The following is a 17,068-nucleotide window of genomic DNA, read 5'->3' as shown; positions in this document are numbered from 1 at the left end:
CTGACCAAGACAGATGCGTCTGTTGCTGCACTTGTAGATGGAATTGGTGCATGTACAATCATTTCATCCACTTGTGGTTCAGCTGTAAGGCATGGGTTAAAGCAATAAATTTTCATCTGACTGAAATTTTTTCCTGGCAAAAATCAATGCCAGCAATTCCCTAAAATGTGGCGTAGTGGGGGCACACACTCTTTTTTCCTCAATAAATACAATAAACACATTATACAGCATACAAATCTTTTCTAAATAGCCTCTAAGGAGAGAGACAAAGCATAAAAAGAATGCAAAACTTGAACATAAAGGTACATAAAGGGTGGTGGGGGTGGGGTGTAGTCTTGATTCTGGGGGTGCTCCCCCAAAACATTTTTTAAAGACCAAGTCAAATTTTGTGTATTCTGGTGAATTATAAACAGGTATGAAGCCCTCTGAAACAAATAAAACACTTCAATCTGTGAAGTAAAAACACAGTATTGATTATGGGGGGTCTGGGGGTTCTCCCCCACAAATTTTGTGTATTCTGGTGAATTGTATGAAGCCCTCTGAAACAAAGAAAACTCACTTCAAACTATGGGAGTCTGGGGGATCTCCCACAGAATTTTTTTTAAAAGAGCAAGTCAAATTTTGTATATTCTGGTGAATTTTAATGGGTATGAAACCCTCTGAAACAAAGAAAAGTCACTTCAATCTGTGAAGTAAAAATACACTATTGATTATGGGGGTTCTGGGGGATCTCCCACAGAATTTATTTTAAAAGAGCAAGTCAAATTTTGTATATTCTGGTGAATTTTAATGGGTATGAAGCCCTCTGAAACAAAGAAAACTCACTTCAAACTGTCAAGTAAAAATTCTTTGTCTTCTGCAGTATTTTGATCTGTCCTAATCCGGTGAATGCACCAAATGGGTGCTGTGTTGCTGGCTGTACAGTCAATAAAATACAAAATTAGGGCCTAAAGCAACTGACAACATTGTTCTGCTGTGCACAAAGTAACACTGTCACCAGTTTTGAAAACGCATGCGCATTGAGAAACTCAAAACTGGCATCTTCACATTTAATCAGTAAAATGCTCTCACTCGCAAAACAAACTAGGGCTGCAACTAATTATTTTAGTAATCGATCAATCATTTTTTCTTTTTACTTACATGTGAGTTCTGCCATATTTCTTGAAATGAGTTATTAAAAGGCCTTTATCATGCAACATCAATGTTTGAGCTTGTAATAAAGTTATGATGTTATATTCTCGTCAAAAACATACCTGGAGTAATGTTTTGTTTTATTTTGCACATGCATACATCACCGACACACCACAGAGAGATTTCAATCAGATTTCATCCGATTATGAGCATTTTTAGATGGCTACAGCAACTATCTCAACCACTGACAACATATTACAGCAAGAGTCCACAAAAGAATTTTAAAGGCCTGACTAAAGTGTAATATGTGATCTTTAATAAGTTATGTTCATGAAAAAAGACACAAATGTGCAGTTTACTGCATTTTATTTTCTTGTGTAAAAACACAGCTTAGATGTGGTTTGACCGAAACAAATTGTCATTAAACTTAAATAAAACAGGGGTGGAGTCACTAGGTGTTCACAGTTAACAGTTATTTATTTCTATGTTTATTTATTTATGCTCATTGTCAGTTGGTTTTACCTTTTCTGTTGTGTTTTATCAGGTTCTTTTTGTTTGTTTCGCTAAAACTGTATTGTAGCAATATTACTTATTATTACTTTTGTCGTTGTTGCTATTATATAGCTACACAGTTGTATATAATTTTCGTTTTACATTACTTAGTCCACATTTCATTTTACCTTATGTTTATATTAGTTGTGCATATACTCTGAATAATTTACCGTTAAATTTCACTATCTTATTTGGCTAAAAATTACTCGCACCATGGAAAGCATCTTTTTGGAGTTGCACTCAAATCTCGTTGTAATGCAAATTACAATGACAATAAAGGTGATTCTGATTCTTCTGATTATTATTATTAATATATAAATAATAAAATAAAAAAATTCCAATTCGTAATACATTTGACTGTTTTACGACAACAAACACTAAGCCATTAATTATTTATTATACAGAAAACATGCACACAAACTGTGCCGAGATGCGAACAGCTTAATGCTAACTTTAACATTGAAAACACCATAGACATGCTAACGTGTTAGCATCGGTCCCGTTTTTAAGTTATAAAATACATCTATCAACTGTTTTAGAAGACCATAACAGGTCGATTTAATATAAAAAAGGTAAATATTACTCAGACATATGCTCTTTAGGGTTTTAGGAGGGGAAAATTAGGATAAAGTGAAATAATACAACAAAGCTTGGGACTCCGGCAAGGACGGTCACATTCCTCCCCTCCTTTCTACTCTCTCTCTCTGCTCCGACCTTCAAAGTCCCAGCTTCACCAGACTGAATTCTTCAAACTATGATTTGGATTAACTATGGAATTGATCAGCTGGTCTCTCAACGGCATTGACACCATTTGTTTTCGACAAGGAGATCAGGGTTTGGGGACCCTGCGTGCCCTGATGGAACCTACCCAGTGGGCTTTGCTCTCGACGCCTGAGAGAATGGAGTGTGACATGTGGCTCCACTCTCTGTGGAAGACGTTGAGGATTCATTCATATTCGCTTTTATGGTGGGAGGTTTGGTGCTGATTGGTTTGTGCGCTGCCCTGACCCACAGGAATATTAGCAAGACGGCTGCTTCCAGAATTTTGTCCCCTTATCAGTCCATCATAATTAATGAGTTGGGCAATGCTGTGTAATCTCAGACTGCGTGAACTCTTGAAATGGATTCAATCTCAGAGCAAATCACTGCTTTGCAAAGGAATGTACTGCTGAGGACCAGAGAATATTCTTCATAAATTTGGACTCTAGACGGTCAGAGGTGCAGTAAATAGAATTCTGTATCTCTCCGCCAAACATCAACATGGCAGCCTTATCGGCTCTTGGAGGCCAAATTTCCTGCTCTTCCCCCAGAAGGATCTACAGCCTTGGTGAAGGAATTCGGCTCCCCCTTCACATCTACCCCCCCAGTCTGCTGTTGCCTAGCAACATCAGACTTTACACACCACACACACGGACAGAAATTTAACTCATCTGCACACAACGCATGTCTCCCTCCCTCCATCCCTATTACCTGCCCGCCCCCACGTCTCTCCACTCACCTCGCCCTGGCTTCCTCCTTGCCACCTCGAAGGCAGCGCAGTTTTTACTGCTGCAGCCTTCAACCCCCAGGCTGGGCAGTGCGGGACCCTCCTGCTGCGGCCTTCACCCACTTTGCCTCAATTCGTTCAAGTTCAATGCACATAAACAATGTCAAATGTGTTGTCTTTAATTTTGATGCGTGCCATTATTACGGTAAACAAGTAATAATTGTGGATTAATTGCTGTATCTTGTCTGAGGTAATTGAAGTGTAAACATAATTGCCCTTTTTTGGGATCAATAAAGTTGTCTGAAGTCAAACCATCGAAGCAGAGTCGGATCACTGCTTCATCGATTCAAAGCAAAGCCACACCCCGCTCTCCTTGGGGAGTGTCTGCCAATGTTCTCACGAAGACAGGGAGGAGAAAGACCGTGGCTCATGGCAAGCAGTAAACAGAGCGGAGAGGAGTGAAAATTCACACAGTCCCTTCCTCTGCAATCCACGCTGACACTGCTGCTGATTTGATTAGCGCAGAATGGGATGTGGCTTTGACAGTGAGACTATCATATTTCCGCTCCAAAACACGAATGACACCACGTGCGCACGCGTATGTGTGGTTAAATTTTCCAAATGACGGAAATCCGTCGTGGTGACGGAGAACTTTAATCCATGCTGTAAGGGCATTTTAGCCAAAAATGTGAATATCAGAGACTTGCGTAAATGTGGCCAGAATGGTACTCCCCCTCTTTGAAGCTTAAGTATTTAAGCACACAGTGCATCAGTCATCAGTTAATTTTGAGTATTTTTTAAATGTACCATTTTTTATTTTTTTTTTACCTTCTCATGTGGAATCGCCTCTATATATGAAAAAATAAATAAACCACAGTTAAAACAACAAATAATAAGAACAAACATCTGAAGCTGAGTTAAAAGCCAAAGAGAAGAAATGTGTTTTAAGAGAGGATTTAAAAGCAGAGAGAGAATCAGCCTGCCTGATGTGCAAAGGAAGATCATTCCACAGTTTTGGGGCAGCGACTGAAAAAGCGCAGTCACCTCTTCACTTCCTCTTTGACTTTGGGATAACTCGTAGTGACAGATCAGCTGACCTGAGTGAGCATGAAGGGATGTATAAATGGAGCAGGTCAGAGACATGGTGGGGCAAAGCCATGAAGACATTTAAAAACAAATAAAAGAATTTTAAAATCAATTCTAAAACAAAATGGGAGCCAATGAAGTGAGGTGAAAAATCGGTGTAAAGTGTTCGCATTTTTTAACACTTACTAAAAGTCGAGCAGCAGCATTTTGCACTATCTGTAGTTGGATAAGCAGTGTCTGATTCAGCCCAACAAAGTGCATTGCAGTAGTCTTGGCGATTAGTGATAAAAGCATGGACTAAAATCTCAAAATGATGCCGTGGGGGGGGGGAAGCACGCTTCACCTTGGCCAGTTCTCCAAGTTGATAAAAGCTGGACTCGACTACTGACCTAATCTGAGCATCAAATTTAAGATCACTGTCCAGTTTTACACCCAGGTTTGTTGCCGTCTGTGTCAGATGCTGACTCATAGGATCCAGATCAACATTAATTTTGGAGGCGTCACTAGGTCCAAACAACAAAACCTCTGTCTTTTTATCATTCAGCTGTAGAAAATTTATGGATAGCCATGCCTTAATGTCACCAATGCACTCTAAGAGATGGTTCACAGAGTGTGCATTTTGCTGCTTCAGTGGCATATAAATTTGACAGACATCAGCATAAAAGTGAAATGAGGTCTCACGTCTCCTAAAAATTGATCTCACTGGGAGTAGATACAGAGAAAAAAGAAGAGGACCAAATATGGAGCCTTGAGGCACCCCAAATGTAAGGGGCACTGTACAAGATCCAACTTCTCTCTGATAGGTACGATATAAACCAATCTAAAACAACACCGTTAATGCCCACCCAGTTTTCCAGGTGAGACAAGAGGATCTGATGGTCCACTGTATCAAAGGCCGCTGTTAGGTCCAACAGGACCAAAACGACAATGACCAGCATCAGTAGCTAAAAAAAAAAAAAAAAAAATAGTTAAAAACGTACAGCAGTGCCAACTCAGTACTGTGACGGGATTTAAAACCAGACTGTCTTGATTATTTAAAAATGAACTCGACTGGCGTTAAGTAATTTTCTCCAAAATTTGAGAGAAAAGGAAGTTTGGAAATTGGCAAGTTCAGAAGAATCTAAGCCAGGATTTTTTAATAAGTGGGCTCACCACTGCATTCTTGGAAATGGCAGGTACTATATCATAAACCAAACTCCCATTAATAATATTCAGTACATATAGTGCCAACGTGGAAAAGACCTGTTTAAGAAGACGAGGTGGAATGGGGTAATTTGGAGAACCAGCAGGCTTCATATGACCAATATCTCTCAAGACAGCAAACTGACAGACTCAAACTGATCAAAAACAGCCGAGCATGTAACAGAGATATAAAGGTCATAAGCGGGAGAACTAATGAGGGCCCTGATACTAGCAACCTTTTTCATAAAAAAAGGTCATGAAGTTCTCATACAATTCAGTGGAGCTTTCCAGACAATCCAATTGTGGTGCACTTAAAACAGAATTTACAATCTTAAAAATAACATGAGGATTGTGACAGAAGCAATAATATCAGAGAAGTACTTAAATTTAGCAGCCTTCACAGTTTTCTGATAAAAACGCCAGCTGTCACGTAGTAACTGGATGAACGCCTTAAACTTGTCCTTCTTCCACTTTCATTCAGCTCTCCTACACTCGCGCGTGGCAGTGCGCGTAACATCATTCATCCAAGACTCAGATCGAGGTTTGGAAGATCTGTTTTCAATGGAGCTACAGTATCTAAGACAGTCTGACAGGTCAAGTTGAATCGAGAGGTGAAAGTGTCGACATCTACATTAAAGCCAAGACACTCAGAAGGCTGATCACAGCGTTAAAGGCTGCGGAGAACTAAGCAGCAGTGGAGAAATTAAAAACACGACAACACTGAGTAGGAGCGCAAGATTTCACCATATGACAAAAGAGAGGCATGTCAAAGACAATGGGCATATGGTCAGAAAAAAAAACAGCATTATAAACCGTTAAGTTAGAAACAGTAAAACCATAATTTAAAACAAGCTCGAGAATGTGCCCATGTTCTTGTGTCGGACTAGATACAGACTGCACAAAGTTAAAAGAATCAAATGTAAAAAAAATCATTGGCCAGCGACTTCAGAGGACAGCAAACATGAATATTAAAATCACCAACAATTAAAACCTGATTATAGTTTGGCATTATTCCTGACAGAAAATCAGCAAAGCAGGGGTCGAAATACTTTTTTTTTTTTTTTTACCTACTTGCACTGGTGCTAGTAACAAAAAAATTACTTGCACCAAAAAAAAAAAAAAAAAAAAAAAAATTACTTGCACAACCAAAAGTCAGTCTTATATCAACTTTAAAACTCCTCCTCTGATATGTCAGACTGTTCCTTTCTGGGGAGAGCTTGCCGCTGCTGCTCTCCCCTCTTTTTTTTTTACGTGCGTGCGAGCGAATCATCCGTGAAGATTATTTTATTTATTAACTACACACATGTATAATAAAACAAATGGTGACTGGTTTATAACACAATTATGACAGTTTCAGGGGAGAGAGAACGAGGAACTACGGAGCCCTGGAAGTGTCATCGCAAAATGTTTTGCATGTGGAGAGAATGTGCGCACATTTTATGATATTGTGCACGTTTTATTATATTGTGCGCACGTTTTAAGCATCGTTTGAGTAAAACAAGGACACGATCTACTTAAACGTGGCCAAAATTTGTAAAACGTGCACTCAATATTGTCTTGACACATAAATGTTGGCTATTAGTCAACAAACCAGCACACAGTGTAATACATTTCCCCTTTAGAAATGGATCTGGTCAGGGTATATATCATGGTTTGGGCGCACAAGGACATACAGAGAACTCCACCTGCCCAGCATGGCGTCATCTAGAGTTTAAGCACATTAAAAAGGATGCTGAGGGTGAAGCGTCTCCCCGTTGTGAGGATGACAGTTTAGGTCATATTATGGAGTTCATTTTGGACGAAAGGAAAACATGCGCATGTTTTATTAATTCGAGGGCTCAATTAGAGGAAAACGTGCGCACAAATTATCATGGCCAGAAAAAAATATCACTTTAAGTAACCTCTCCCCGAGTTCCGTAATGGAACCGCAGCGGCAGCATGGAGCTGTTTTTTTTTTTTTTATAAACAAAGACAACACACTGGAAATTGTTTTTCCTTATTTATTCCTTTATTGGTTTATTTTACTGGTGCTTATAGTTGATAAAACTTGGATAAAGTTACTTGCACCAGTATAAAATTACGTGCACCGCTCGAATAATACGTGCACAAACTAGTGCATGCACGTACTATTTCGAGCCCTGGCAAAGTCGCCGATAAAGTCTTTGTTATACTTAGGGGGTCTGTATACAACAGCACACAACACCGGGAGGTCAGAGCAAAGTTCAAATAAGTGAGTTTCAAAGCTGGAATAAGATGTTGCCATCTTGACCTGTTTAACTCTCAGAGGACGTCAGGACACTGCGGAGGCAGTGTCCTGATGTCCTCTGAGAGTTAAAATAAGTGCAGCCTGGTGGCATAAGTTCACAGAAAGCACTAGACTCACCAGCATTCACCCATGTCTCAGTAACAGAGAAAATCCAATCCATGGGCCATAACAAATCCTTCAGGATAAAGGTTTTGTTAGCTAGCAATCTAGCATTTATCAGCACCATCCTGACAGGAGCTGGGGCTTTAGCCGACTGTCGGGCCCGAGCGGCAGTTCGCAGGTTCACCCCACACCCACAGAGGTAAGGAAAGGAGAGATGTGTTGGTTGCACCTCATCTAAGTCAATCACAGGAACCAAAGAGGAGGCAATCGGATCAAGAAAGCGTGACAAAATACAGCGAAGAAATGCCGACCTAGTATCTCCAGAGAGAACACGCCAAACTGGCTTTAAATTCAGTCAGCCTGCCGCTACGTTTCCCATGATGATTGCGCCTTCTACATGCAGATAAAGCCGGAAAATGGCAGAGCCAGTATACCCAAAGGCCGTGAAAGGTAGAAGATCCTCTGCCCATCTTGACCAAACAGTCCCCACCATTCTCATGATTGACGTATACTTCGGAGTGTTTGATGATCGTAAATGAGTAGACAGTTGACGTTCAGTGTAACAAACAACCAAAACAGTAGGAAAACAACCACAGTGCACAGAGACAGACCGCAAGCACTGGCACCATCTTGGAATCCAAATCCATCACAAACATGTCACAAAAGGGAGGATTTTTGCAATTACTGCTCGTAGATGGAGTAAATATGAATAATGTCCACAGACATGGCTGGAATTAGACGGTGAGTGCCATAGTGTTGCCCAGAGTCACAGGCAACACTATGGCTGCATGCACCAAAACATGTCCTTCCACAAGTGTGTATTATTTGCAAGAAGAAAGACAGATATGGGGGCAGCACAGTGGCTTAGTGGTTAGCACTGTTGCTTCCCAGCGAGAAGGTCGTGGGTTCATTTCACATGGCCTTTCTTTGTGGAGTTTGCATGTTCTCCCCGTGTTTGCGTGGGTTTCCTCTGGGTGCTCAGGTTTCCTCCCACATGCAAAGACATGCGGGTTAGGTGGATTGGAATCTTTAAAACTGTCCTTAGGTGTGTGTGTGTTTGTTTGTGGCCCTGCGACAGACTGGCGTCCTGTCCTGGGTGTACCCCTCCTCGTGCCCTATGACTGCTGGGATAGGCTCCAGCCCCCCGTGACCCTTAATTGGACTAAGCGGTAGAAGATGGATGGATGGAAGACAGATATGAGTGTATCACATAAAACAACAAAGGATAGCTTGGTGCAGGCTGAAACTTTGACAGCAAGTGAGTGGATTTCTGCAACAAGATGCAGAAATGTACACTGTAAACTTGAAATTTCTACAGTGACTGATGAAACAAAAATGCTGACTGACCTTTAATGTTCACACAGGCCAGGAAAAAAAAAAAAATCTTGTCCATGATGAAGAAATTTCAAGAAATATTGATTTTCTGAATAACTGTAGTGGAAAAAATAGGGCCAGGGGGTTTGATGTTTCATTAAATTTTAAAGATATCCAAAAATTGTTGGGACATTTTCAACATATAATAGTAGTAAGCAGAGAATTAGTGTAGTCATAATGCACCATTATCTGAATGCTTCAGTCACAATACAAGAATATAGAAACTAAGTACCCCCCTGTTTATATTGAAAATAGATTTTTTTTTTTTAAAAGGCATTACATGACAGTCTTACTTTAATCGTTATATTTAGGCGACGTAAAAAAAAGCAAAAGACAAGAAACCCATTAGGGAGTATGGAGACTGTTCTGTCAAAAATAGACTTATTTGTTACCAGTCACTGAATTAGTTCCTTGCATATACTCGTATACTGACCTGAGGAGGAGTTTACTAGTGCCTTCCTTCAACTTGGTCATGAATTTAGCCCACTAGAGTCACTGATTAACCGCCTTGAAATTTTTGTCTGCCACCTGTATGGGCAGCCTAAATCGGACAGAATCAACAACGCAAGATACAGAGTCTTGTCCTTGCATAATCTTCGCCACGTGAACAAAACATGCCATTACAAAGGATGCTCTGATGGAGCACAAAAGGCGTGCCTCATATCCAGCTACAATTTTTCGGTGCTCGCTATAACCAGTCATCAATCCAACTTGATGAATACGGATGGATTTTGTCACACAACAAGCTGTCCAACAGATGGATGACAGAGCCCCCAGCTCCAGAATCTGTTCTGGAAGTTGTAAGCTGTAAGTGTGCTAGAGGTCGTTGCAAAGGTTTGCAATGCAGCTGTAGCAAGTCAGGTTTGTCTTGCACCTATCTGTGTGCCTGTGTAAACATCACTGAAATCAGACAAGAGCAGCAGTTGCAAGAGGGTGATGACCGTGATGATGTAGTGTAGTGTGGCTGGCTTGTTGCAGTGACTCAACAGAATGTCATTGCCTTCATCGCTCTGCTCGCTGGAGAATTTTGCTTTTGTGTTAGTTGTCCTTGACACCTTCAATTAAGGCCTGGTTGCATGATGTGTTTCTTTTGAAACAGGTAAAAATTAAATACACGCTCCTCTGACAAGTTTTATCACCGCTGGAAGCCTCTGATTAGTTACGTGCCATATCTCTCACCTGGAGAAATCTCCCCGTCATGTAATGGAACAAAATTGGGTTAGGAGTCTTTGTTGTGCTTTGTAGTTTGTGTGCCTTCCACTCAACTTGTCACAGCAACCACTGTTCTTTTCAGAGATGTTGATTGGTTTTCTTTTACTCGACAAAATGTTTACATGAAAGACAAAAAAAAAAAAAGTTAATGCCAAACCTATGAGACAGATTATTACAGTGTGTGACCATTTTTCCTTGTGACTTGAAATGAAAACTAAACACTGGATAATCCTGTTTTAGTTGTTCATTGTCTCAGTACAGTAAGCAAAACATTTTATTTTTTACTGAATGTTTCCATTTCAAACTGACTTAACTTTTTTTTGTTTGTTTGGTTTTTTTGCATTTTAATACTCTGTCTAGAAAATACCCCTGAGGCCTAGAAAAATGGTCGCAAAATAAGTTTAAAATGCCATTCTGACCTGGATATAGAGCCAGTAAAATTAATTTACATTAAATTATGTAAGAAAAGTATTAAACTTACTCTGACACACACACATTCCCAAATACTAGTGATGAAAGTTACATGGATCTGATCTGTTCTGTCCTAAAACCATTGCAATGCATACATATGGAGCGCCAATGGAGCGCCTTGGGGCAACTGTTTGTTGTGATTTGGCGCTATATAAGAAAAAAGTTGATTGATTGATTGATATGTATATATAAAAATGGTAAATGGTCCGTGTCATCAGACGACACAGGCATCCCAAACAAAATACACCTGTTAATCACCCAAATGTCACACACAATGTGACAAGAATAACCAAAACCACTTACTTATGGGAGGAAATGTCTCCCAGCTTCCTCCATTTGTGGCATTGCCAACATCCGCAGCTTTCTGGCATATTCCACCCGTTTCTTGACGAGACTAACTGAGTGTCTATGGGTGCATCTCACTAAGTTGCCTGGAAATAAAACGGCAATCACGCCTCCTTGCCGGGACATGGCTCAGTGCGACTGCTTCTCATGTATAACCTCTTTGGTAGAAACACTGACTTTCCTACTCCTAGGCATCATGTTCATCATCATCATCATCATCATCATCAACATTTTCATCTGCTGCAGTTTCTTTAGTATGAATGTATTGGCACTTATTTGTAGCCTCATATCTGCAATATTTTGTGCATGACAATGCCCAAGGTAGACCAAGGCACATGTACAGCACATGAGCAAGAAACAACCTTCAGTATCTCAGAGGGAGCAATTTCTGCTAGTGTTGTCACTGGCTGAGGTATGTTGTCCTCAACATTCCATCCAACCTTCCCTTTTTGCATTGTTGTAGATGGAAGTTCCTGTTATGGTGTCAGATCAGCACCAAAACCACACTCGCGTAAAAAATGCGTTCACGCGTAGATATTCACTGCGCGTGCGCAAAGGTGCTGTGCACGAGGACCAGCAATCCCCCCGCCCACTCGAAGTTGATTTCTGCTCACTCGCAGAGAATGCTTGCTCTCTCGCTTGAAATTTATGGCACTATGGGGGAGGGAACCAAGTCGGCAATGGCTCTACTGAGATTTGTCTTCTCTGGATAGTGAGGTTTGATTGACAGCCCTCCTCTCTGAAGCCAAAGTCAGTCGGAGATAATGGTGTTAAGCGATTATCACCTCGTTTCTGCTTAAAACTTCACTCCAGTCATCATCTATCTCAGAGACAGATCTCTGAAGCTTCTGTACAACAATCACTTCCACATAAATTCAGCATTATTTAATAATAAATTCCAGAAAGTCCTAAAAAAAAAATCACCTTCTGACACCGCTGCATCCAAGTCCAACTCTAAACACCCAAAGCAATCAAAGGGAATAATGTGATTATTAACCATCAGATGACAAATTAAAATCTCTTAAATCACGTACAAACCATGACGCCACCACCTCCCTGAAGGAGATAACGGCGTCTCCTTTTTATTTACACACACACACACATATACACGTATATATAAAAAATTTATATTAACATCAATTGTGGTGGTTCAGATAATGAGAAATTTGCTTTTTTAATCACCAGGTAAATATTTTACTGGACAGATATGATCAGAACTTTGTACAAGAATACTTCAAAGTATGACTGGTACTTTGTTGAGGGGACTGGGTGGAAATAAAAATCCATCATTTAGGGCAATATACTCAAAAATCATTAAATACCATGGGAAGCCGCTCTAAATACCTATTTTTCAAATGCTGACATAGCATTCTCATTCTGGACTATCTACAGAATTAAAATCCATTAAAAAAAAAAAACCTATGCCGTACCCTACGTCCTTTCTCAGCTGTGTTTTGCGCTTCAGTCACAACAGACCCTTCTTCTGTAGACCTTGACGCATGTGGCCTTCGCGTTATCTACATAATCACGGTCACGATTCCTGTTTGTAATAAATTTTTCACGTTATTCTGTCCTGACGAGCAGTGACAAAAGCAGATCAAGGATGAACCTGGCAAGCGTGGCCTCATGTTTCACAGACATTTATTCAGCATCACGCGGTGACACCGACATCTCTAGTCGCTACAAGGAGCTTTAACCTGTATCTGTTCTCCAAGCGATAGCCAGAGCCCGGCCGCGCCAACATAGCGGGTTAAGGAAAGGCATCAGTTTCCGTCCCCCTCATACCCAGATGAGTGGTTTGTTTAATGGAATAAAATGGTACAGCTGCACACTCACCTGCCTGGTTAAAGAAAGAGCCCACTTTCCTTCTTAGCTAGCGTGACGTCGCTGGCTCGTTCCCTTGGTGATGAGAGACGAAGACAAAACTCACTTCAAGCCGGAGGAAAGCTCGTAAACACTGGAGTGCAGTAAAAGAGGCGAGACTGTCTGTAAACGACTGCAACTACTACTTTTCAACCACACACGCTGCCCACGGAGAAATTTTGCCTTTCATAAAGCCACGGAACCGCGTGACGCTTGCGTCACTGCATGACGGTACGCCTCTCGCTCCGCCTACAGCTGCGTCTCAGCCAATCGCACAGGTGGCAGTGTAAACGTGCATCTCAGCTAAAGAGATCGTTGTTAGATAACTTTCATAACTTTGTCCTTTCTTTCATCGTATTGGTCTCCATTTCTTTTAGCCAGCTCGTCACGCAAACACCGAAGAAGTGGATGGTGGCCAAGTTGTTAGTGCGCTTGGTTTTAGTGCGGAAGTTGTCATAGGTATTAGTTCTGTTATGGAACATGCAGTCTTACAAAAGCTGCAGTCTGCGCAAACCGTTGTAGCGAGTCAGTGGTGTGTGTCAGACCCTTAAATGTAATGTCCACATCAGCAGTAAGAAGATGTTCTACCGTGCAGTGGCGTTTCTACACTGAAAGTAGAGGTGGGCGGATCGATCCTAATATCGATACCAACGCTGGTATTAATATTATCAGTTATCAAGTTGTTCACCAATGAATATGGCTTTATACACCTGGAAGAAAACCATGCACCCTGAGGCCGAAAAAAACAACTTGATAATGATTTTGTCATATACCTATAAATGATAAATGTTGTATGGTTTTCTGAAGGGTGTAAAAAGCCATATTCATTGGTGAACAACTTGATAATGATTTTGTCATATACAGTGGTCCCTCGTTTATCGTGGGAGTTACGTTCTAAAAGTAACCCACGATAGGCGAAATCCGCGAAGTAGTCAGCGTTATTTTTTACAATTATTATATATGTTTTAAGGCTGTAAAACCCTTCACTACACACTTTATACACTTTTCTCAAACGGATTAACATTTTCTCACTTTTCTCTCCTGTGTAAACACTCAAAGTTCAAACCTTAGTAAAAAAAAAATAGAACGTTTTCCTATAAATAATTATGATGGCTTTTAGAACTAATTAATTTAATTTTAACGATCAACCTACAAAGTTGGATACGTAAGAAATTATTAATAGTGACTCACCAGTATTTCACAGTTCTGACCGCGACTCTTCGTCGTGGCGCCGCTTCACTGTCCAGATTGGCTGATTACTCGGGTGGTATGAAAACTATTACCCATCCGCGGGCGTATTGCTATTTATTCTTTAGTGTTTTATCCAATCATATTGGCGTATCATTTATAGGTATATGATAATGAACGATCTTTGTGTAAAAAGATCGATACTCAAGCTTTTTTTCTCTCCCGCACGCACTGACTGCTGCGCACGCAGATTCATCAAAGTCTACTCTGTAAGAGCTGCGTTGCGCTGTGTCACACAACATGGAGCAGCGCACCCTTGTGTTGTGGTTTGTCAGCCCTCTACCTCAGGAGATTTTGTTTTAAGTTGTGTTGAGTGATATTTTTTTAAACAAAAATGTTGATTGTGATAATAAAGTATTTTGTTGTCACGTACGTTTGGCGAAATTCTATCCTAGGTCTTTTGGATCCTTTGGATTATGAAGCTTAAATGTGAAAAAGTATCGATACTGGGCCTGTATTTACTTGGTATCGGATCAATACCAAAATTCCCGGTATCGCCCACCTCTAGAGCACCTTTATTAGAGAGAGTGGCAACATGACGAGTCGAAAAAAAAAAATCAGTCACGTGACTCATGGTGCCATCTTGGGTATTGGTTCACTGTTAATCTATCTGTATGTAAAGCCAGCTGTTTTATTTCTTTATTCTCTGACGGGTTGTTGTGCATTTGGACACACACATAGACAACAAGGGCTTCAAGATCAGAGCCGAACAGAAGGAAAATTTGGGAAAATAAAGTCAGCCGTGTGGGATGGAAGCGACATCATGTCAAAAGCTTTGAAAGGTAGATTTATTGTTTAGTCCTATGTCGTAAAACTCACCTAAACTGTCGTTGTATAAACCAGATATTTGCAGTCACCAGACAAAAAAGACCCAAAGTTTTTGTATTGTTTTCCATGTAATAAACACTGTATATAGCTGATTTTGTACAGTGGATTATTCGCTCACATCCGATAAAATGTCCCGTCCGATTGCAATGTATTTCCATTAAACCCCTCGCATGTGGGTCCGGAGACATTTACGTTATTAAACGTCTGACCGTTTAATTTTTTTCACACCGTGCTCAGACTTGGAGCCGCAGCCTGACGTGCACCTGTTAAATCCTCAGACACAGCAAAAAGCTGTGATTTCACACTTTGCTGCTTTAAATCCTTCGTCTCTCATCATATCTTAATAATATTTACAGTGCACACACAGATAACATTTTGATAATGGATCAAATATATTTGGCAGAAAAAAATTGAGATGAAATTTTGACCCAGTCATTAACGAGGCGCACGTCCCGATGCAGGATTCATACAGGTTACATACATTCATTCATACAGGTTACATACATATGGCTCACATTGGATAGGTACAAATTAAAGTTCTGCTCTGACATTCGCCAATTTGTGGAAAGTGGGAAAGGAGTCATTTCTGTGATTAAAAGTCTGACCGTTTTTTTTTTTTTTTTCAAACTGTGTTCAGACTGATGTGCGGCTGTTAAATCAGACACAAAAGGCTGTGATTTGACACAATGGATCAGAAAAGTCTGCACATTTACAGCACGAAGTCGGTTAAAGACCCCCACAAACCCCCAGCGGGTTTCTGAAATTTGCAGCTCCTAAAACCATTATATATATATATATATATATATATATATATATATATATATATATATATATACGAGGTCTGTCAATAAAGTAACGGTCCTTTTTATTTTTTTCAAAAACTATATGGATTTCATTCATATGTTTTTACGTCAGACATGCTTGAACCCTCGTGCGCATGCGTGAGTTTTTCCACGCCTGTCGGTGACGTCATTCGCCTGTGAGCACTCCTTGTGGGAGGAGTCGTCCAGCCCCTCGTCGGAATTCCTTTGTCTGAGAAGTTGCTGAGAGACTGGCGCGTTGTTTGATCAAAATTTTTTCTAAACCTGTGAGACACATCGAAGTGGACACGGTTCGAAAAATTAAGCTGGTTTTCAGTGAAAATTTTAACGGCTGATGAGAGATTTTGAGGTGAGACTGTCGCTTTAAGGACTTTTCACGGTGCGAGACGTCGCGCAGCGCTCTCGGGCGGCGTTGTCAGCCTGTTCAAGCTGAAAACCTCCACATTTCAGGCTCTATTGATCCAGGACGTCGTGAGAGAACAGAGAAGTTTCAGAAGAAGTCGGTTTCAGCATTTTATCCGGATATTCCACTGTTAAAGGAGATTTTTTTAATGAAAGACGTGCGGACGGGTCCGCGCGTCGGGACGCAGCTGCCGCGACGCTCCGCCACAGGAAAAACACCTCTGTTGAAAGCCTTAAGGACAAGTTGGAACATGTCCTGCCTGTTAAACAATTTCTCATATACTCACTCCACTGAAAGCCATCAAAAGCCGCCTGGATTTTACAAATGGTTATCAACACGGAGGTGTTTTTCCTGTGCCGCCGCACCGCGTCGGCTGCGTCCCGACGCGCGGATCCGTCCGCACGTCTTTCATTAAAAAAATCTCCTTTAACAGTGGAATATCCGGATAAAATGCTGAAACCGACTTCTTCTGAAACTTCTCTGTTCTCTCACGACGTCCTGGATCAACAGAGCCTGAAATGTGGAGGTTTTCAGCTTGAACAGGCTGACGACGCCGCCTGAGAGCGCTGAGCGACGTCTCGCACCGTGGGAAGTCCTTAAAGCGACAGAATCACCTCAAAATCTCTCATCAGCCGTTAAAATTTTCACTGAAAACCAGTTTAATTTTTCGAACCGTGTCCACTTCGATGTGTCTCACA

At 40.8% G+C, this 17,068-nt stretch overlaps 1 protein-coding gene across 1 annotated transcript in view; it reads right to left on the bottom strand.

Annotated features, from left to right (window-relative positions):
- The window catches only part of LOC117510808 (solute carrier family 23 member 2-like), a 135,988-nt gene extending 122,759 nt beyond the window's left edge, over positions 1-13,229 (bottom strand). The window contains 1 exon segment of the mRNA XM_034170682.1: positions 13,044-13,229. The gene's annotated coding sequence lies outside the window, so the exon portion shown is untranslated.
- Positions 13,230-17,068: the final 3,839 nt, after the last annotated feature.

This window comes from Thalassophryne amazonica, chromosome 5 (genome assembly GCF_902500255.1).
Source record: "Thalassophryne amazonica chromosome 5, fThaAma1.1, whole genome shotgun sequence".
NCBI lineage: Eukaryota > Metazoa > Chordata > Actinopteri > Batrachoidiformes > Batrachoididae > Thalassophryne > Thalassophryne amazonica.
This window is presented reverse-complemented; position numbering and strand designations above follow the sequence as displayed.